A 20,031-nucleotide genomic window follows, 5' to 3' on the forward strand; every position below is an offset into this window, starting at 1 on the left:
GATGACAAGCACACGACAATGCTTAATGTCGAGCCCTGGCTCAAATGTATGCTGTAGTAGTTGATTTTGTGTTTTGACCATTTGTGAACTGCGTTAAACTCCGTCTCGTTTACCATGCTTTGTGGGTGTGACTTTTTTGCCATGTCATCACCATTTGATTAAATTACTACTAGAGCACAAAATTGTTTACGAGAGCACAAAGTTCTTCATAGATCTAGCCTCTTAATTTTGCTCTCAAAGTGCACCAGATTGATGCATTTAACATTAAAATGTACAAAATGTTCTTACAGGGGAGCATGCCTCCGGACCCCCCCTAGAGGGTCCGAGGTCCACCCACCACAGTCTCACAAAATCCTGTGGGAAACACTGAAAGGACTATTACTTCCCATAAATTTAGTGTGAGTAGCGTAAAAGTACCAGTCCTAAAAACAACTCAAGTAAGAGTAAAATAGTAGCTCATTTAAAAGTACTCATGAGTAGTGAGTATCGAATACTTAGTTGCAAAAGCTATGCCCCATTATAATAAACACTGTATGCTGCAATTTCACAATGTAGCACATATGCCATAATTTACATTCCCATTTATGGCTGTTTGCCAGAAAGAATAAAAATATAGGTATTTTAAAGGTATTTTTGACTGCCAACTTTTAAAATACTTCACTTATCTATGATAAACATTACATGAATCTGATTCAAAAAAATAAAAGGGTGACATGATTACAGAAATTAAAAGATGAAATATATATTTTAATACACAGATCACCATTTTAAATCGTAATGTATGAAACAATTACATTAAAATCAATTTGTGTAGTCTAAAATGGCCTTAATGCAGACAAAGAGAGTTATTGTTGCCCATAAAACATGTTCAAAACAATGCAAGGATGCAAAAAAAATGACAAAAAAGCAGGGTCACTTGGCGTGTTATGTCTGGCACAAGATGAGGTAGAGCAGGCGTGGGACAGGTTATTTGGTACAGGGGCCACATTGGGCTTTAAAGGAATAATTCACCCAAAAATAAAAATTCTCTCATCATTTACTCGCCCTTATGCCATCCCAGATGTGTATGACTTTCTTCAGCAAAACACAAATGGAGAATTTTTTAGAAGAAAGATTTTTAGAAGAATATCTCAGCTCTTTTGGTCCATACAATGCAAGTGAATGGTTGTCAACATTTTGATACTCCAAACAGCCAAAAAAAATTTTTATCCATACAACTCCAGTGGTTAAATCCATGACTTCAGAAGCGATATGATAGGTGTGGGTGAGAAACAGATCAATATTTAAGTCCATTTTTACTATAAATTCTCCTCATATCAATTCTGAAGACATGGATTTAATCACTGGAGTCACATGGATTAGGCTACTTTTATACTGATTTATGTGATTTCTAAGATATTCTTCTAAAAATCTTTGTTTGTGTTCCGCTGAAGAAAGAAAGTCATACACATCTGGGATGGCATGAGGGTGAGAAAATGCTAAGATAATTTTTTTATTTTTTGATTAATTATTCCTTCAAGTAATACATGGGGGGCCACATTGTACTCCTTTTGAGATGCAGTGTTCCAAATTGATTTAGTTCTTGTATCTTTTAAGCCCAGAAATAGTTGTGTTCTCATACTAATGCATGATGCACAATTTTCTGAAGTTTGTGACTGGTGGAATATTCTGCCTTAAGTATTGCTCTACAAAAGGTTGGTACTGTTTTATCAGGCATTATAAAACTTGATAAAGGCTAAGCATAATTATAAAAAAATCTCTACTTTTCTGGTGATTTGTTATGCAAATTAACCCACTCTCTACATCAGGGGTCAGTATTATAAAAAAAAAAAAAAAACACTAACAATATTATTACAAATATTATTATTAAAAAAAATGTCACTGTTTTATTATATTAAATTAATACTTTTAAAGCTACTAAAGTTATTCAGCCAAACGTAGTGAGGGGTTTTCTCGTTTTCTTGTTATTGTTGTTTGATTAATGGCATTTTAATGACATACTAGACAGTGGTCTATTCAGTTACACTTCAAGTCCGACATTTTGATACGAATACGTTTTTTTGTCCCACTGTTTACGTTCACTTTAGACATAACCGACTGCGTTTACATTAATGTCTCACCAAGACGGGCGTTGGCGGAATTATAAAGTGTATTTGATCGTTTAGGCTTGTATTCGCAATAGCGCCCTCCACACGCACATGTAAAGCGCAGCGCACAAACCCCCTGTCAGTCAAACAACGTGCATCTGCAGACGCCAGAAAATAAAGTCAATCTTTTATATTTTTTTCTAGATCAACCAACCAGTGGTGGTCTTGCTATCGCAATCGATGTAATGAGCACCCCTGTTCTAGATGTAGAATATAGGCTAATGCTGCCTTCATCTGCTATTGGGATTATCCTGCTTCCCACTTCTGAAGAGGTTCAAGTGCTTTGTTAGAAAAACATTTTCATTCATATATATTTCATGAGGAACTTTTATTTTGACACCATAAAAAATATGACTCAACTTGCTGACTATAATGGAATTTTGGTCAAATACAAGGTATTTTTACAGTGTAAAAATGTATAACATACATCAAATAGTTGCTGATATACATAAATGAATATGACCAAAATGGTAAGCGCAAACAATTAGCTGTATTTAGAAAAATAAAATCTGTCATTCACTACAGAAACTATACTTTCCTCCGCCATGTTGAAAGTTTAGGACTCCTCCATCTCGTAAACTCAGGTATCAAAATTATCTCAGAGTTTCCCAGTCGTAATTACGACTTGAGGTGTCGTTCATGTGCAACTTCCGAGTTAGAAACTCATATTTACGATAATTCCGATAGCACATGAAGGCAGCATAAGTATAGAAAATACTCAAAAGTTTATCATCGATATCGAGGACATCTCTTTTATTTCCCGATAAACATCAAGATCATTTTATCACCCAGCCCCATTGATAACATTGCATTAATCTCTCACAGCAACCCAATAATCTCAGTGATATATAGCTAAATTACAGATTATGTTATTGATGCATAGAATTTAGTAAGCAGAAATATGAAATTTACCTCGATATGTTTCTTCAAATTAGAGGCAGGATTAATGCTGATATCTGGCTTGAGCAAGCTAAACCCACATGACTCAATCAAGCAATGACCTTTTCACTGCGAAAAGCCCTTTCAGGTGTTGAACTGCTGTTTGAGGCATAGTCCATATCCATAACAGTTGGCGCCAGATCTACAGCTGCCATTCAAATTTTCTATGCCTGTTTTGATTTGACAGGAGACACGAGAATCTTGTAGCCAATCATGTTGATGGATTCAAATAAAATCAAGACAGGGAAGTAGCCAACACAGACAGAGGGAAAATAGCGCAGAAAAAGTAGTTACAGCACTTAAAATGTAAAAGTATACAATTTTTTAACTACTTAAAGTACAATTTCTGGGAAAAAACTACGTTCTTACAGTAACACGAGTATTTGTAATTTGTTACCCAGACAGCAAACCGACATAGAATCAACATAGAATCGATGTCTCTCGTGGCATCAAAGTGACGTTGATTCCACATATTTTTGCTTATCGAAGTGTTAATCTACGTCATTCACACCATTGAAAACTAACATAAAATCGACCTAATTTGTTTGCTTACCTGTCGTTGAAACAATGTTGATTTCAGCTGGGTGAAACGACGTTATTCAATTAACAGATTTTCTAGTTTTGTTTTTAAAATCCCAAATATTTAAAAATGAATAAATCTGCCTGTATATGTACTCTTTATTAAACACACAGCACATTCAGTTACTTTGTTTTATTTATACAAAATATACATTTACAAATACATAATATACATGTATAAATAAACTTTATACAGTATATAAATCTTAAAGGTGCTATATGTAATATTTTAGTTTCCGTTCCGAGCGGAATTTCTGTTTATGTTTTGGCCTGTGTGACACCGCTGGGTTGCCAGATTTGAACAAGTTTGCAGGCAAACAACACTGCGTGCTGTAGCCATGGAAGCCAGCAAACGAACTGGATCAGAGATAACAGATTCCGTCCGACCTAAAAAGCCTCGCCATCCGTCTAAAAACCACCATGACCAGAGGTGTAGTAAAACAAGGATAAATATTGGAGATGCCTTTGGAAGATGGAGACAGCTTAATGCCCAAAAATCCTTTGAAACAGACACTGTTGCGTGTCAACAATCTGGAAACCCGCATGAGCTTCGAGTCTGGGGCGGGGCAGGCAACTCTCCAATATTTTGAATTTGGACTGCAGTACCCATTTTAAATGCTTGTTGTCAATCTTACAATCTTACATATAACACCTTTAATACTTAACAGCCAAATTATAGAAAAATGCCTTCCCTCAGTTGCATTCACAAATGGATAATAACAAATGACAGGCTAATTTAAAGATAGTGTCAATTTTACAGATTTTAAATTAGCTATCCATAAAATTAAAATGCTACCATCATATACACACCCTCACGAGAGAATAAAATTAGCATAATATGGGGTCTTTAAAGCTATTTCCTAGCTTTAGTAGTGTAGTAGTAATACCAGCGATCACTGAGTGCTGATGAATGTAAACAAGAGTTACGCTGACTCATTTCATATCACCAACTGGCTCATATTACGCATAATATGTGTAATATTCAAATAATTTTCATTTCCTTGCAATAGTTTTGCATTCCCTAGCAAAAAAATAAATACATTTAAAAAATTTGGTTTTAGTACAGTAACCATAGTTGAACAATGGTATTTGTAGTCAAACCATAACCACAAAACTTGCCATGGTTTTAGTAGTAACCATATTTTAACCATGATACTTGTAGTGAAACCATTTAAAACAACACAGGACGATGAAAAGTATGGTAATAAAATTATAATTTTGTGGTTCCTCTGGTATTACTACCATAATTAAACTATTGTTACTGCTGAATTTTTTTTTTTTACCATTATGAAAATTTGTTTTTACTACAGAAACCACTGTTTAAACCATGGTATTTGAAAACCATTACTACAAGATTTACCATGGTTACTAAAGTCATGTTTGCTACAATTTTACTAAAGTAAAACCATGGTTCATTTATTGCGAGGGAGCAATAATAAAGTGTTAGTTCACCCAAAAATGAAAATTCTCTCATCATTTACTAATCCTCATGCCATCCCAGATGTGTATGACTTTTCTTTATCTGCAGAACACAAAGGAGGATTTTTAGAAGAATATCTCCATACAATTCAAGTGAATGGTGATCAAAACTTTGAAGCTCCAAAAAGAACATAAAAGCAGCATACAATTAATCAGTAAGACTAGAGTGTTTTAGTCCATGTCTTCTGAAGCAATCAAATTAGTTTTGGGTGAGAACAGACCAAAATATAACTCTTTTTTTTTTCATTATAAATCATCATATCAGCAGCCTCCCTGGCAATCATGATTTCAAGTTCGATTACACTTCCTAGCACAATCTAACGCTCTGTGCATGTGTCAAGCACTAGGAAGTGTAGTTGAGCTATAAATCATTATCGTGCCTAGAGACTGCAATGGCAAGATGTACAGTAAAAAAGGAGTTACATTTTGGTCTGTTCTCACCCAAAACTGATTGGAGCACATCAGAAGACATTGATTAAACTACTGGAGTTGAATGGATTACTTTTATGTTGCCTTTATCTGCTTTTTGGAGCTTCAGAGGTCTGGCCACCATTCACTTGCATTGTATGGACCTACATATCTGAAATATTCTTCTAAAAAAAATGAAATGAGGGTGAGAAAATGGTGAGAATTTTCATTTTTGGGTGAAATATCCCTTTAACTTAAGGGATTCTCTGCAATTGGATCAAGTTCTTTGCTCTTGCAGTTCAAGTTATATTTGCATACATCTAATTTGAAGAGAACTTGCAAGTAGACAACCATCCATATAAAAGTAGAAAAAAGGAATAGACGTCTGTCCAGGTTGACACTGGTTAAGGCAAACATCTGTAAGATCTCGGTCTTCAACTGGGGCTCACAGAAAAACAGAAGACCTGCAATAAAAAAAACCCCCAAAGCAATTCAAATATTTCCATATTACCCACTTCAGTATCAAATCTTATCAGGTAACAGGAGTATTCCCAATACTACAACAACACTTATGATGCCTTTAAAACCTTTTAAAGGTTTTTGTATCCTGGGTGATGTAGCATTTGAGAGGCTGAAGCGAGGAGCAGCGAGTACGTTGGCTTAAATGTTTAAAAAACCTAATATGTTAGAAAATAGCAATACATTAATTTGTTGTCATAAATTAATTTATGAGGTATTTTTATGTTCTTGTCCTTTTAAGGGTTAATGGTCAGCAGGCTTACAAAATATTGTATAAGTACTTTTTTCTGGAGTAATTCATGTATATCAGTAAGTGTACAGGCAACATTTATTTCCATTGACATCTGTTTTATGATCTGCACCATGTAAACTTGCAAAGGAGGAACATTTTAATCACTAATAAAAAAGTATTTACCATTCAGTGATGTGCTGTGATGTGGCTCTGTTGAGGAGTTCGTCCCTAAAAGAAAAAGGCATCAATCACAGTGAAACTTCATTTTAACAGTGGGTCATTCCATAATAAACTCAAGTCTTATGAATGTAAATTCTAGAATTATAAAAAAATAACAGGTTATTTTATTTTAACTCCACTCTACAATATATCAAACATTATCTTGAGATATTTGGCACTATAATACAGTACTCAAAAAGAATACCAATGTCTTCTGTATTTGAGCCTGTTTGGGGTGGATTTACTGCAAAGGCAATCCCTAAAAAAAAAAAAAAAATGCAACTGAAAAGTTTCAACAATGCAAAAAATATTATTGTCTAAAAACTATTACCTTCTCAAACATGAAGCAAATTAAACGGGGGTAAGGCACTGGACGTCTCTCTGTAACAGAAAAATACAAGTACAAGTGACATTATTAAGCAGTATTATTAACAGTCCTAGTACTAATCATCATCATCATAAAATCAGCATTTAATCCTTTAGTTAAAACACAAAAGACACCAACTGTTTCCCAGCACAATATATAGGTACAGCAGATGACAATGTATTTAAATGTATGTTATATTGTTGTGAGATATGCAATTGTAATATTATAAAGATAACTTGAGATGTCTACCTTTGCCATGCTCATGTGGACCTCTATGGACATTAGTGCAGAACAGTCTTTGAGAAAGTAATGACAGTTCTAACACTTATTCACCTTGTATATTATTGATTCAGTATGGCGCATGCTGCACCACTGCAGGCTTGCATGTGTCGAAGGACATTCGCAAGCGGAAGACAGATATATTAATGAACTAAAGTTAAAGTTTAGAAAATATGACTGAAATTGATCATGTTAAAGTTGACCATCTACAACAACTGAAATGAGTCCAACATGGTGAATTATCTAAATTTACCTGTTACTGGCTGCCTCACGGAAAAGGGCAGTGCGCAGATAGGGCATTTAATTACAAAATTATCAAGCGGGAATGTTTTTAAAACACTGAAGGATAAAACAATTCAAATCTAAAGTGCTTTTATGCTTACCTTTTTCTAGCGACGCATCCACTGACGGTTGGCCTGGTGTAGATTCAAAAATGCGCATGCGCAGAACTCTGATTTCTCCAACCAAGTTTCAACATGGAACAAACGTTATGATTTCGACCAGATTGGTTGGCGGTACATGTTGATGAATCAGCCTAATTCTGACAATGAATATATGTTATACGTTCTGATGTACTGACTAACATTTATTCAACATTGAAAATTGATCGACGAATGATCCCGACCTTTACAACTAAAAACAGACATTGAATCGACGTCTCCTTGCTATCTGGGTACTTTACACCCCTGTGAATATATATATATATATATATATATATATATATATATATATATATATATATATATATATATATATATATATATCCATTTGGTTTTTCATGACCATTTCTGACCCTAGAATAAAAGGGGCTGTTTATGCATCTGTACCTTTAACACAATGAAGAAATCCCCTCAAAATGTAAGAAATTGATTGCAACTTCAACACCATCGACTCAAGGAACCATCCAGACTTTCTCCTGGGACTGCATCCATGCACTCTCTCAAAAGCCAAGGCATTGCAAGTATTGTACACTTAACTAACTAAACAGAGGTTTAGTATAAGCTGTGAACCCCTTTGTTAACAAAGGTGCTTTGAAGTAAGAAACTGATGATTCTTTCAGATGGTTAAATTACTCTTTTCATAGCTTCATTCCCCTGTTCTGTTCCGGTTTCATTCACTTTTCCATTTCCCATGTATGTGTGATTTGTGTGTATGTGTTTGTTTAGATTAGTTATGTGTTCATGATTTAGTTAAATAAAGCTTTTGTGTACATTCTTGTGAGTTGATTCTGGTCTGCTTGTAAATCAACGTCAGTTTAACAATTTGATCACAGCTACATGCTAAGAAAGAGTTATTTTTCTGTGGCCACGAAAAATATCCTTTCTGAGAGTTGATAGACGATCAATACTGTGTTCGCTGGATGAACAGATTAATTGATTGTAATATTAATTCAGCTACATCAAGTTAATTCTATTAACTGATCCAAATATTTATAATTAATTATAAGGAGTTATGATTAATTATTCATATTTCCCGTTTGAGCTAATTTGCTACAGCACCACCATATTGCTATGCCCAAACATTCCAATGCCCCTATTGACTTAATAGGAAATCATCTTATTTCAGCGAGTAAACATTAATCATTCAATCACCGATTTTATATCTGAAATCTACATGTACTTCCCCACAACGCAAACATCCTACACATGTAATTATTTATTTATTTAAAGACCGGCATTCTTCCTGTTTCTTGAAAGTTCGAGCGAGTTATATCTATCTACTGTATATCAAACAGTATCCACCTCTAACAAACTTCATCAGCGAACAGATCAGCTGAATGTAAACAAGTTCACTGAAACTGAGGTAAGATACAAACAAATAAAGACTTATTTATTGTGATCATTGAAGTGTTTGTTCAGAGTTACTAGTTTTATTTTTTTATAAATTTTTTTATCCCCTTTTCTCCCCAATTTGGAATGCCCAATTCCCATTACCTAGTAGATCCTCGTGGTGGCGCGGTTACTCGCCTCAATCCGGGTGGTGGAGGACAAGTCTCAGTTGCCTCCGCTTCTGAGACAGTCAATCCGTACATCTTATCACGTGGCTCGCTGTGCATGACACCACGGAGACTCCCAGCATGTGGAGGCTCATGCTACTCTCTGCGATCCACGCACAAATTACCATTGACCCCATTGAGAGCGAGAACCACTAATCGTGACCACTAGGAGGTTACCCCATGTGACTCTACCCTCTCTAGCAACCAGGCCAAGTTGGTTGCTTAGGAGACCTGGCTGGAGTCACTCAGCACACCCTGGATTCGAACTCGCGACTCCAGGGGTGGTAGTCAGCGTCAATACTCGCTGAGCTACCCAAGCCCCACTTGTTTTATGTTTTTATCAAAAAGTGCCTTTTTCTCACGGTCATTCGGATAAGAGTGCATTCTCTCTCTCTCTCACGCGCAGCGCCTCAGGGAGACATGCAAAGCAAAGCTGGTTCAAATTAAACTGATACGCTAGATTTAAATGGCAAACGAACATGTATTTATAATATGTATCCATGTATGACTACAGAGAACACTTCAATATGAAAACAAGCAAATCCTTTTGGCATTTGAGGCGATTTAGATATCCTGGTTTGACTTTTTTAAAGACCCATTCAGGGTAAGGACGTGTTGTCACCCTAAACAAGCAGATATTACAGCACACAATACAATACAATACAACTTGTGGACAGTTTTGCCGCTTGGCTCTGGCTGCGCCTCATCCCTCCGATCCGTCAGCTCCGTCTTGGTCCTCAGCCACACCGGCTCCACCTCAGTCTTCCGATCCCCCAGCTCCGCCTTGCTCCTTCTAGCCTCCAGTGCCGCCTTGGTCCACCCTACCATCGGCTCCACCCTAGCCCTTCGAGTCTTCGGCTACTCTCCGGGCACCAAGTTCCATGGTGTCACCCCTCAAGTCTATCACAACCCCACCCGTCGAGCATCTCAGGGCCCCACCTTCCATTGACTCTGCCCTGGTCCCATGCCCCATGCCCTGCCTCGCCAGGCCACGCCCCACACCTCAAGACCCCCCAGCTCCCTACAGAACTTTGGAACTATGTAATGTTTAATGTGTGTGTTCATGTATATCATGTTTTTTATTTTGTATTCTAGTTCCTGTTTCATGTCATGTGTTCCCTAGTCATGTGATGTCCTGTTTTCCCTCCATGTTCATGTGACTTGTTTTCATTGGTTCATTGTCTTGTTATCTTGTTATCAGTTCTGTCTGTTCATTGGTCATCTTTGGCATGTGTTCTCCCATGTCTAGTATTTAAGCCCTCATGTTTTCCATTGTCCCTTGTCAGGTATTGTGTTTGGAAACATTGTTCATGTCTAGTCAAGTTTATGTCTAGTCAAGTCAAGTTCATGTTTGTTTATTTTTCATGTTTGTAGTTAGGTTTTTGTGGATATCACTTTTGTTAATAAATTGCACTTGGGTTCTTCAATTCATCGTCTTCATCATTGCCAGCAGCCACTCGTTACACTCTTGCCTAATGTTGGGAATCTTTGTATGGATCTTTAGAGCGACAGCCGACAGGTGATCACACACAGCCAGGAAAAACACAATAAGGTTTGCCTAACTTTACTACATTTTACTCTTATAGTTGGCTCTTCTGGTGTTCATAAATAGTATTATCAAAGTATTTTAATACTCCTATTGCCTCAACGCTTGTTACCCAATATTTGGCCAAGTTTCTGAGCACTTATTGATGTGAAAAAATGGCCTATATGTTATTATGTTCAGATTTCTGACGGCAGGGATTTTTGAACCATGCAACTTATGCAGCTTTGTTTCAATAAATTGTCTTTTTGGACTGTGAGGGAGGGTCTGAGTTTTGAAAATTCAGTGTGTATTCATGGTGCATTAAACTTATTTCAAAAGATCAAGGGAAGTTTGATTCCTAATGATATAACCTTTTTAACATACTTGTAAATAGTAAACATTTAAATGTCTTAGATATCTTTGAAATAATTGACTCAATGCAGTCTCTCCAATACTCCCTATACAGTAATTTCACAATTTAGATCGTACATAGTCTCTTAATTCTCAGATAACCAGCAGAAGTGACCAGCCAGGTTTAAACTGTGCATCAGAATGTGAATACCAAAACAAATACCAACTCTTCACAAATTTAAACATTTGACATTTTGACATAAACACTAAGTGACTTTCAGTTTTAATAACCTTCAAAAAAGTAATTGATCTCATATTATTGCTGCAGTAAATGCCTTTTCAGAAAAATTACAGGTGTTCACTTGATCAGACAGAGTCCATCCGCATGCAAATTTATCTCTGAACATGAGCAGACTGTGGCAGTGGGGGCGTGGTCAAGCGTCTGTCCGGAGAGAGAGAAAGTGGTAAGGGCACTTGCACCTGAGCTAGATTATGTGTAACACCTGTCTCTAATTCCAGTGAGCATGGGGAGAGCAGCATATAAGCAGTAATGCCACCAGCAGAGAGAGAGAGAGAGAGTCTGGCACAAGGAAGGCCACAGTGCTCCTGAAGCTGCTACGTTTAATCTGTTATGTTTTTGAAGCTGATGTGTTTAAGTTACTACGTGCCTGTGAAGCTGACGAGTTTGTGAAGTTGTAAAGCATTGAAGTGGCCAATTAAAAGTCCTACCTGAGCCTGGAAAAACCTGCTTCCCTGTGTTCTCCTTCCCTTCTGTTTGTGAGCTGTTACACAGACGTTGCTTGATATTGCCCAGTCTACTGAGTCAAATAGACTGAGTTACAAAGACATTACTGTCTTGAGCCTGTTGCATGTCTTATTTTAAGTGGCAGTGTGTGATCGCTCCTATTACTGCAGGCTGTTACGCTGCAGAGGCCCTGGGGCAGACAAACAGCTTTAGATAGGCCAGCTGAAGGATTGCTATTTAACTGATAAAACAGTGAAAAGACTCCAGCTGAGACTCCTCTGCCTTAGGCACCACTAAGTTCAAATCATTTCTGTTATACGAGAGAGAAAGAGAGAGAGACAACATTCTGCTAGGCCCTTATCAATAAATTTAAGCTTTGCTGGTATGACAGGTGTATTTTTCTCTTGACAAGCACAACTGCTTCTCAGTTACATATGTGCGAGTTCTGCTAAGTGCTGTTCTGACAGCTGCCTAAATATAAACATCTGTTCAATGGGAAGGTTTATTTTAGGGAGGGAAAGTAGGGCAGGTAATATTTAATCATGGGTTTTTGAGAGATGTAATGTTTATTTAGGAAATACTCTAGATCAACACTATCTTTATCCTCGTTTTTGCCTCCGTGTCAAACTTTGAAAATGACCAAAGGTTAGTGTTTCCCGCAGGATTTTGTGAGACTGTGGTGGGTGGACCTCGGACCCTCTAGAGGAGTCCGGGGACATGCTCCCCGTAAGAAAATTTTGTACATTTTAAAAGTTAAATGCATCCATCTGGTGTACTTTGAGAGCGAAATTAAGATGCTATATCTATGAAGAACTTTGTGCTCTTGTAAAATAAAAAACTAGTAGTAATTTAATTATAAACACTGGTTGCATAGATATGAATGGTGATGTCAAGGCAAAAAGTCACACCCACAAAGCATGGTAAATGAAACAGTAGCGATACTTCAACTTGATAAGTTAACATTACACAAAGCCTAACGTTACATGATGAGCCAACTTGCTCCTCAGATGCTGAAAATAGTTACATTGTCAGAGCTGCTGGTAATAACATTAACATTAGCTAGCTAGATATAACATTACATATGTTATACATTGTTTTTCATGAAAAGCAGCCAAATAAGTCAGTCGACATAAGCAAGGTGACTGACAGCTAACGTCGTTAGCTAACGTTAACTTTACCAAACTTAGCTAACGTTAGATTAACGTTAATTATCAATGATAACTTCTGCAGTAACGTTATCTGTTTGCTGTCGTACATTGATGAAGATAAAATTGTGTTTGGACTAGTTCAGGGGTATTCAATTAAAGTTCCAAGAGGTCCGGTCTCTAGATTTCCTTGCTAGCAAAGGTCTGGACTATAACTTACATGGTGTTAATAGACAGTATAACTATGAAATTACATAAGGAATGCTCATTTTTTGAAATAGTAAGCCTAATTTTAAATTTCCAAATTGGCAGTAATAGTACTTTGTAAAAGAAGAAGAAAAACATCAAAGTCAAAACAGTCTCTTTAAAACTGGGCAAGGATTAGAATATTGGGACTCCAGAGAAAAAGCCAAAGTAGTGGTGTTTGGGGGATCTTCTACCAAAAGATTAAAATATTTCAATGAGTTCATCAATCAAAAGCACTTGATTATAAACATTAAAGGATAAAATCAACTGTTCATTTTGAGGCTGAATGACAACAGTTCAGTATTTTAGTATTTTTTTTATATTTAACGGGCATAGGAGGCCTTGTGACTATTAAGGAAATATATTGTTTGGGGGTTCAGGGGTATCCCCTGAAAGAGAATTTTGAAAATGTAAAAGTCTGAATGGACCATTTTTATATTTTCCTAAAAATGAAAATCTACCAACAACAAACAATGTACAGCACAATAATGAAGCTTAAAAATACTGTTAGCTAAAGTTAAGAAGGCCTATAAATGGTCAGACTCTCAAATAATGGAAACATTATCATGAGAACTCCACTATGCTACTAGTAAAATCACATTTTTGGTTGGTTTTCCTTGCCATTTATGCAAGAGATTATCTTTTTATTAATTTGTGAAAAGCTCGAAACATGCTTATTAATAAAGTTAATTTTAGAAGGAAAAAAACTTTATAGTTTAAAGGTGCTCTGGAAGCACATTGTCCTGTCACAAACCTGGTTTAGCTGAATGGTCGGATTCATTTCAGACACATGAAGTTGAATTCACTTTGCTTCATTCTCGTTTTCTGCAGTGTGTTTTACGAAAGATGCCAGTATCCATCTCTGTATTTATCCATTACGTCCTACTGTCGTAAAAGAGAAAAGTATTAGAGGATACAGCGCTGAAAGATCAGTGCTGTCTGCACCCGAGTGCTTGCGTTGTACACAGCTCCGTTGTTTTGTCGCGCTGATTACTTGAAGTATAGAAACGGTGAGATGGGGCAGTAGTGGCTGACTGGGAGTGAGAGATGCTTTGCCGAAGCAATGGCAAAAACACAACATTAGAGGTCTTTTCTGTTATTATGAGAAGTGTAAAAATAGTTTTGGTTCATTATGAAATTGTGGTGGGAAATTAGACGGCCACCACAGTCTAGGTAATTAATGGGAAACACTGAACTTGATGATACATGACGTTTCTATTACCCTGTTACCACAAGGGATGCACCAATCCGATACCTGAATTGGTATCGGCTGCGATACTGACGTTTTAGATGGATCGGGTATCGGTCCGATGAGCCCAATCCAAATCCGATACTGTGTGTTAGTCATGTTCATTACTGTCACGCTCCAAAAATGACACAGAACCATAAAAGCACCATTTAAGTAGCCATATGACTTGTGCATTTTATTCAAAGCCATTTGAAGACGTGCGATAGCTTTGTGAATCGCAAAAGGCTGAGTTTTGATAAGTAAATGTATAGTATCAACTAGGGATGTGCACAGATAGTGGACATTTGGTTAACTGTTCGATGCGCCACTATTGGAATATCAGAATCACTATTTGGTTATTCTACATGTGCAATACAGGTCTGCAACCTGACATGACCTTGATGAATTCTGACAAGCAGTCAGGTTTTCTGGAAGGGTTTGGGTCATTTTTTGAAGTAGGGTGATTTAGGGGCTATTCAAACATGCTTTTGTGTGTATCTGTGCCATTTTCTATTATAGATCAGTGATACCTGCACTCGCTGTATGGACATCTTTGACTGTTGCGCTGGCTGAATCTCACTTTCTTGCCAAATATTTTTTTAGACTCAAGTAAATGTTAGAAAAACTAACATTTTTATAAATGCATCTCAAAACTCTTGCATAGTGTTTCATTCATTGTTCTGCCTTCTGAAGAAAAGCATTTTATGTGACTGTTACACCATTAAATATGATTCCAGTTTGTTTTTCACCGAGCAAAGTTTCAATGCTTTATTAATGGTAAGACAGTGTTTTTCCCTTTTGCTCTGGTGTGCATATTTCATACAATAATTAGACAAGTTTAATGTAGGGGAGAGTGGGACACAAACTAACACTTTTTGGTTGTCTTAAGTTTGTGTAAATGTACTTGGGGTTCGATGTATTTTTCTTTTTTCAGATTAATATTACACGTGACTATTACACATACGTGGTCTTGTTTCATGAATGCAGCCTATACTTTTTTTCGCCATCTACCTCAAAAAAAGAAAGTGAAATGTTATAACTGCCCCATTGGCGGGGCACATTGTAACAGGTGAGGGGCGCATTGTAACAAGACCATATAACATCTTAAAATCCCCCTCTAACAACTGTATCTGATCTAATTAAAAAGCCAAGAAGATAAACTACATTTTCATGTCAATAAAAGCCATTTATTAACTTTGTCATATAATATAGCAATAATTTTGACACTTGACAATAAATACACAACAAAGCCACAGCATTGACTGAATTAATGCATGGATTGATGACAAAACACACACACACTCCCGCACACACATATGCGCATTAAGGGTAATTATGTAAATTACATATCTGACTGCATTGAACTGCATATAGTTTTTTGTAATTGGGGCACTGGGGTTTAAAACTGGCTGGTCACTTCTGCTGGCTATCTGAGTATTAAAAGACTATGTACGATGCTAGATAAAAGATTGGAGATTAAAATGATACCAAGTTTGACTCATTTTAAATAAACAGTAAAAACAGAGATGAAAATGTACTTTCATGTGAATTTTTACTTTTGCTACTTTAAAATGAACTTTTGCCGATTGTTACCTTTTTACCCCAGTGGCGATCTCAGCAGCTGTGCGTGTGTAACAGTTTGTTTAGTTCATGTTCGTGTAAATGATGAGTTGGACAGAATTATCCAAAATATGCCACTTTATTTCCTCAGCACATATCCATACAATTAAATCTTCCATGTTACAGTGAACATAAGTTCCTGGGTGGCTTAAGAGAACATAACAAAAACAACTTTATGGCTCTCCCTTCTTTCCACAAAGCCACACTGACAACCATGCTTTTTCCGGACTCTACTCCCCATAATTCCCTCCGTTAGGACTACAAACCCCACGGTCTTACAATCTCAAAGTAATAGTCCCCCCTCTCCTTTGTCCCGCAACACTACCCCCACTCTGGATGGTGATTAACTCTAACACCAATCCAGCACTCCTTACATAACTACCATGAAATGCATCAACATAATTTCACAGTGCAAATAACAGGCAGAAATACATTCAACATACTGTCTCCCATTTTTTTTTCAGTCCTAAGGCAACTCCATTTGACGGAGCATACAGTCCATTTCAGCAAACTCCACTCATTAGAGACACTGGCCCAGATAATCCGACCCCACATGATGGGGTAAACAGTCCATAAGGCAGAGGGGTAGCACGGTGCTGGGGGAACTTAAGGGTGCACTATACACAGTCCATTTTGAAAGCAACAGTAATCCAGTTCAAGTACGGTTCCCTGAGTCCAGTAAGACGATGGAATTTCTTCTCCACATTTCCCTGCCGAAAGAAGGAATTAGCAGAAGCCATTGCAATACAGTCACACAAAGTAGTTTACCCTTAGCTAACATGCCCATAGCTTTGTTTCCTTATTAGTAAAAAATTACACAACAGATAAAATCCACCCGGGTATGCACAGAAAATAAACAAAATTTAACAGGCAGCATGCTTCAGAGTTTTTTTTTTTTTTTTTTTTTTACAATTCAGTAGAACAAACAGTAGAACAATAGTGTATTGTCAACAAAGTCTCTTTTCTCAAATAATTAAGCATCAATTTGTCCAGTCACCAAACCACTTTGGTGGTCTCCTAACTCGCGGGGTGGTTGCGGCCTACCCCCCATTTGGCCATTAACAGTCCCTGTTTGACTCTGTCGCACCATGCTATCTTCACTACACTGAAACATACGTTTCGTCAAGCACAGGCACTTTGTCCGTGCCGCTGACATTTACAGGTTCTTCCGCGAAGAGGCGAGTGAGGTCCATGTCAAGATCACTGAACTTGGCTCCAAGACTGGGAGTAGGAACCTCCTGGGGCTGCCAGGCTTCTGAGCCTTTAAACACCCAGCTGTTCTCCAGGGGTTGACGGGAATGGTACGGCTTGAGCTTATCATGATGAACGACCTTCACTTTTGTCTTTGGACTTTTCTGAATTCGATAATCATCCATGTGTCCTAGGATGAAGTAAGGACCCTCATAAGCAGGAAGGAACTTTCTAATCGTATTTTTCACCCGTTTAGTCCCTTTTATGGGACAACATCTGCAGGCTGGAGAAACCCTGCAATGGCTCCTTTCTTTACTCTCACGGCAACGGTACCTGGGTTATACAGGTTATACCAACACTTGGTGTTTCTCCATGAACCCTTTTGTTGGGCTCAGTAACACGTTGCCCTGTAGATGCACTCGAAAATGTGCATTGCCTGGCACGATATATTCACGTCCCGCCTCAAGGACAGCAGTGTGTGCTATTCTAACAACGTGCACCCTGGGTTTGTTTTTAGGATTAAAGTAAGGTATTTGCTCACCGAACAATAACATTTTCTGGCTGCCAAAGTCGAGGCGTGCTCGTGCTTGCTCCAGGAATGGGTGTCCAAGAATGGCTTCTGTGCCCTCTGCTACATCGGCTTCAATGAAGTTAACACTGACTGCATGGGTCCCGACCTGTATCGGCACATGGACTTCCCCACGAACATCAACATTTATAGGGCTTATTTCTTGCAGAGCCTGCACTGTCGATAGCTCAAGCGGGGGTCGAACACCTGCATTAATAGCCTCATAGCAGTGACGAGGTAACACATTCCTCCTGGCCCCGCTGTCCAAGAGGGCACATAGCTCCATGCTGTATAACAGTGTATGGATACACATTTCAGGACCGGTGCCCTTGACTTGAAGAACCGTGGAGGTAGGTTGGATGTCTGTAGACTGGTGTACCGCTGGAGTTACACGATGCAGATCGAGCCTGGGTGAAGGACAGTTCCGTCTCATATGGCCGATGCCTTGACAGTTGTGACATACGATTTCTTCCCAATTTATTTTTCCTCGCTTGTTGAATTTTAGTTGGCGAGGTTTGGATTCGACTCTGACGTGCTTCTGTCTCTGCCCAGGGGGTGACGACACTGAATTCTCTCCTTCACTTTCACTCTGTTCGGGGCATTCACTTAATGCAGCCGCTCTGGTTCTCCGTTCCGTCTGTCTTATGGTGGACTGCATAAGTTGTGTTACGCTAGTGGCTGTTCGTCGTGTGGTTTCATATCTATGAGCGATATCATAAGCACGACCCAGCATACGTGGGCGCTCTTCCAGTAGTCTCTGCACAATGTCAGCATCTCCCATGGCATTAGTGAACACTTCAACACTGATAGAGTCCTGTTCTCTCTCAGAGCGATCTGCATAAACAATGGAGACTTTCTCATAGATATCATCCCTTAACACATGTAGCGGCTCACCTGTCTTAAGGACCCTCTGCCTCAGCTCTATCCCAATGGCAGCAGCGTGTTCGGATGATGGGCCGTTCGCGGCATCCACTTCCTCCACTATGCGAGCATAATCCCATCGGCCCGACCTGGGGTTCTTATGGATCACTGCACCTGCTAAACAAAACCTCATCTGCACAGTCATTTTAGACCAGTGGTTAGCACTGGCGCAATCCTCAAAGCAATTTAGGAACTCTCTCCATGATGTTGAGCCATCAAACTGACCTGGTCGGAGTGTAGGAATTCTTTCTCTAGGGGTACTGCATTCCTCTCCGCTGTCAGATGATAGATAGTATAATGCCTGGCGGGGCTTCCTTCCTCGCTGTCTGGGTCTAGCAAGCTCGGGGAAACAAATGCTCATCAGCATCTGGATAAACAGCATTACTTTCAGTCTCATGAATGCTATGCTGAACTGTACAATTATCATGTTGACATGAACGGCGATTCGTTGGTGATATGTATTGTGACATTGGTTTAGCGGCTAGCTCTTTGCACATGGCGTGTGGGTAGTTCGGATTCGCCGGAGTGCTCGGTATATAACATGGTGTATCAATTCTACTGTCATGCATAAACTCATTGTTTGCTGTGATATACACTATATTGCCAAAAGTATTTGCTCACCCATCCAAATAATTGAATTCAGGTGTTCCAATCACTTCCATGGCTACAGGTGTATAAAATGAAGCACCTAGGCATGCAGACTGCTTCTACAAACATTTGTGAAAGAATGGGCCGCTCTCAGGAGCTCAGTGAATTCCAGCGTGGTACTGTGATAGGATGCCACCTGTGCAACAAGTCCAGTCGTGAAATTTCCTCACTACTAAATATTCCACAGTCAACTGTCAGTGGTATTATATCAAAGTGGAAGTGATTGGGAATGACAGCAACTCAGCCACGAAGTGGTAGGCCACGTAAAATGACAGAGCAGGGTCAGCGGATGCTGAGGCGCATAGTGCACAGAGGTCGCCAACTTTCTGCAGAGTCAATCGCTACAGACCTCCAAAGTTCACCTTCAAAGTTCCTTCAGATTAGCTCAAGAACAGTGCGTAGAGAGCTTCATGGAATGGGTTTCCATGGCCGAGCAGCTGCATCCAAGCCATACATCACCAAGTGCAATGCAAAGCGTCGGATGCAGTGGTGTAAAGCACGCCGCCACTGGACTCTAGAGCAGTGGAGACGCGTTCTCTGGAGTGACAAATCATGCTTCTCCATCTGGCAATCTGATGGACGAGTCTGGGTTTGGCAGTTGCCAGGAGAACGGTACTTGTCTGACTGCATTGTGCCAACTGTGAAGTTTGGTGGAGGGGGGATTATGGTGTGGGGTTGT

This window comes from Myxocyprinus asiaticus, chromosome 1, assembly GCF_019703515.2.
Source record: "Myxocyprinus asiaticus isolate MX2 ecotype Aquarium Trade chromosome 1, UBuf_Myxa_2, whole genome shotgun sequence".
NCBI lineage: Eukaryota > Metazoa > Chordata > Actinopteri > Cypriniformes > Catostomidae > Myxocyprinus > Myxocyprinus asiaticus.